The 4301-nt window shown below is 52.5% G+C and overlaps 1 protein-coding gene across 1 annotated transcript in view; it reads right to left on the minus strand.

Moving 5' to 3' along the window:
- Positions 1 to 2189: 2189 nt before the first annotated feature.
- The window catches only part of RAB4B (RAB4B, member RAS oncogene family), a 23903-nt gene continuing 21791 nt past the window's right edge, over positions 2190 to 4301 (minus strand). The window contains exon 8 of the mRNA XM_011983653.1: positions 2190 to 2567. The gene's annotated coding sequence lies outside the window, so the exon portion shown is untranslated. The remainder of the gene's footprint in view (positions 2568 to 4301) is intronic.

A 4301-nucleotide genomic window follows, 5' to 3' on the forward strand; every position in this document is an offset into this window, starting at 1 on the left:
GTTGGGCACGTGACCGCGCCCCCACGGACGCAACGGCGCCTGCGCAGACCTGAGCCGCGCTGGGCGAGGAAGTTCGGGACAAGCCCCCAGCCAAGGAAAAAGGAAACAGAGCTCCGTGGCCGACACGAGGTTCATTTGCATCATCCTCCGCCCCGCCCCCTTTGCGCGGGAGGGGGATCGCAGTGTGAGGGGCCGGGTCTGGGAGGGGGCGTTTCCTGCATGTTGGAATCAAGTGGCGTTGGCGGGGCGGAGCACGCAAATGATGTGATTTACATGAACAGGCCCACCCCGCGTTCCCCCCCAGCACGGGCACCGGGTTCGGCAGCGCGGTGCGCGTGACTTCATTTACAGGGTCAGCTCCTCCTCCTCCTCCTCGCAGCCCAGGAACGGGGGTGAGAGATGGATAAATGGCTGCGCAGTTAGTTGGCAAATGTATGTAAATTCGCACGTCAGTAATTTACATAAGTATCTTTTATAACGGAGGAGAAAAAGTGCGGGATGCCCTTGAGAAGAGGGAACGCGGACTAGAAGGGATGTTGTGCCAATGTGTATTTTCAAGACCCGCTCCGCCCTGCCCCCTCGGGACAATCGTGGGAATCAGAATAAAGAACCAGGGAAAGTCTGGGCAACAGAGTGAGACCTTATCTTTACACAAAATTTAAAAATGAAACAAAAAAAAATCCACGGAACGCTACAGAGCTGGGAACATTTTGGGGGACTAAGGATATAAGGTCATTTTGAATGCCCTGCCCCCTCCACCGTAACTCTGGAGAGCTGGGACTCAAGGCTCCCGCGGGGTCGGTAAGGCGGACGCGGAGGTGGGAGGGCGACGAGCAACTGGGAGTGTCTTCAGGGGGCTGCACCAGTCCCCAGCAGGCCACCTGAGGGCGTAGGGCGGTTCGGGTGAGCACAAGGACATGCATACTGGTATCTACACATGCGTGAGGATTGCACAAAAACCCAGAGTCCTCAGGGCACACACAGGGTTCATGGCCACACAAGGGTGTTTCTTGTTTAGTTTTGTTTTTGAGATGGGGTCTTACCCTTCTGCCCAGGCTGAAGTGCTGTGGCACGATCACAGTTCACTGCAGGCCCAACCTCCCAACTAAAGTGATCCTCACAACTCAGCTTCCGGTGTAGCTGGGACTTCAGGTGTGTACCATGACACCTGGCTAACTTTTTCTGTTTTTTATTTTTGTAGATAGGGTCTCTCTGTGTTGCCCAGGCTAGTCTCCAACTCCTGGGCTCAAGTGATCCATCTGCCTTGGCCTCCCAAAGTGCTGGGATTACAGGCATGAGCCACCACACCTGGCCACACATGGGTGTTTAAAAGGAGCCAAATTCACACCGAAACCCACACAGACCTCAGGGGCACACATGCACAGGCACACAAGCGGTAGTGAGTCACTGCCTCTGATTCTCAGGCATCAGGCATGCACAGACCGGAGGCCCACCTATAGGTCCAAATTCCCATCCCTTGGCCTTGATGTCCCAAACAATACCAGCCTCACCAATACACTCACCAATACAATCACCAAGGCCACAGAGCAGTTACAGCTATCAGCATCACACACAACCAGCACACATTCCTGTAGACATCATCCCATACGCAGGTACTGGAAACATGTACACGTCACAAACACAGGGACATCAGCATGTTTACACACTTGAGCTTAGAACACAGATTGTCACAAACTGTCCACACAGTAACAAATTCCCTCCCTCCGCAACAGGCACCTGAGTCATCATGCTTGGTATACCCCACACCATGTCCAATCAGGAAACGAGGCCCCCAAGGCCATGCCAGTGGCTCACACCTGTAATTCCAGCACTTTGAGAGGCCGAGGCGGGTGGACCACCTGAGGTCGGGAGTTTGAGACCAGCCTGACCAACATGGAGAAACCCCATCTCTACTAAAAATACAACATTAGCTGAGCATGGTGGCGCATGCCTGTAATCCCAGCTACTCGGGAGGCTGAGGCGGGAGAATCTCTTGAACCTGGGAGGTGGAGGTTGTGGTGAGCCAAGATCGCGCCATTGCACACCAGCCTGGGCAACAAGAAGGAAACTCCCGTCTCAAAATAAACAAACAAAAAACAGAAACAAGGCCCCCAAACACCATGACATTTGATTCTTCCATCAGGGACCTCTTCCATCTCCCTGCCATCTCAGAATAATGGAGGCCAAGACACAGGTGTAAACAATGCTTTATGGGGGTAGGGTGGGTGCTGGACAGGCCTCCAGGTAATAAATAACAGGTACTAGCAACAGCAGGGCCAGGCGGGGAGGTAGGGACAAATGACCCTGGTCTCAGGCTTTGGGAGCTCTTGGGGTATGGTTAGGGGTCCAGGGGGACAGAGGTTAGCCAAGACAGAGGAAGCAGCAGCAGGTACGGGATCCCCCTTCCCCCGTGGCTCAGTCTTGCCCCAAAGCCAGGCCCCACCAAGGAAGGGGGACAGGTGGCGGCGCAGCTTCTCCGGGGCCAGGGCAGGTTGGGACATGGCCTCTCGGAGCCTGGGCCTGGGCCCCAGCCGGAAGGGCAGGGCTGGTCCTGAAGAACAGGTGAGCTGAAAGAGAAGGGTGTGGTGACCTGCAGGGTCCCTGGGGTCTGTCCAGCTGGTCTCTATCTCATTTCCAGGTATTTCCCTGCCCTCCTATCTACATCGGTCTGTCCATACCTTTCTTCTCCCAATTTCTACATTGTCTGATTTTCCGTCTCTCCCCTGCAGGTAATTTGGGGCTTGCGCTGAGGGTACCTGCATCTCCCTGTTTGTTTGCCTCAGAAAGCTAAGTCTGTAAAGCCACATTTCAACATCTAAATATCATGAATCTGGCTGGACGCGGTGGCTCACGCCTGTAATCCCAGCACTGTGGGAAGTCAAGGCGGGAGGATTGCTTGAGCCCAGAAGTTTAAGACCAGCCTAGGCGACACCACGAAACCCCATCTCTACAAAAAAATACAAACATTAGCCAGGCGTAGTGGCATGCACCAGTAGTCCCAGCTACCTGGGGGGCTGAGGTGGGAAGATGGCTTGAGCCTGAGAGGTGGAGGTTGCAGTGAGCCAAGATTGTGCCACTGCACTCCAGCCTAGGCAACAGAGTGAGACTGTCTCAAAAAAATAAATAGGCTGGGCGCGGTGGCTCATACCTGTAATCCCAGCACTTTGGGAGGCCAAGACGGGCAGACCACAAGGTCAGAAGTTCAAGACCAGCATGGCCAATGGTGAAACCCTGTCTCTACTAAAAAGACAAAAATTAACCAGGCATGGTGGCAGGCGCCTGTAGTCCCAGCTGCTTGGCAGGCTGAGGCAGGAGAATCGCTTGAACCCGGGAGGCGGAGGTTGCAGTGAGCCAAGGTCACACCACTGCACTCCAGCCTGGGTAGCAGAGGGAGACTCTATATCTCCAAAAAAATTAAATAAATACATAAATAAAATGAACCTGCCTTTGTATCTTTCTGAGTCCCTCTATGTTCCTGGATCACCCTGGCTCTCAGTCTCATTTCAGTGTTCCCCAAACTGGGGAGACGTTAGGTTAGTGTTTCTCACTTTGGTTGTATATAGCATTAACTGGGAGCTTCCAGAAATGCTGAAACTGGCTGGCTCATGCCTTTAATCCCAGCACTTTGGGAGGCCAAGGCGGGAGAATCGCTTGAGGCCAGGAGTTTGAGACCAGCCTGGGCAACATAGTGAGACCCCATCTCTATTTATGTTTTAATTAAGAAAAAAAAAAAGTCCTGAAACCACTTCAGAATCTCTGGGGTGAGGCCTGGGCATCAGTATATTTTAAAGTTCGCCAGGTAATTCTAACGTGTGTCACTACCTTGGTGGGGAAATCAGTTTGGTGGGCCTTGACCAATTTTTAAATTCAAATAGAATAGGATAGAACAGCAAATATCAGAGTGCATCCTATATAATAAGAATATTCTATTGATTGGGTGGGTGCAGTGGCTCAAACCTATAATCCTAGCACTTTGGGAGGTAAAGGCAGGAGAGGATCACTTAGGCCCAGGAGTTCGAGACCAGCCTGGGCAACACAGACACTGTCTCTACAAAATTAAAACATTATTTTAAAAAAAATTTTTTTTTTTAAATGCAGGTGCATCACCTGAGGTCAGGAGTTTTGAGACCAGCCTGGACAACATGTTGAAACCCTGTCTCGGCCGGGCGCGGTGGCTCAAGCCTGTAATCCCAGCACTTTGGGAGGCTGAGACGGGCGGATCACGAGGTCAGGAGATCGAGACCATCCTGGCTAACACGGTGAAACCCCGTCTCTATTAAGAAATACAAAAAGCTAGCCGG

Source organism: Mandrillus leucophaeus, unplaced genomic scaffold (assembly GCF_000951045.1).
Source record: "Mandrillus leucophaeus isolate KB7577 unplaced genomic scaffold, Mleu.le_1.0 Scaffold106, whole genome shotgun sequence".
Lineage (NCBI taxonomy): Eukaryota > Metazoa > Chordata > Mammalia > Primates > Cercopithecidae > Mandrillus > Mandrillus leucophaeus.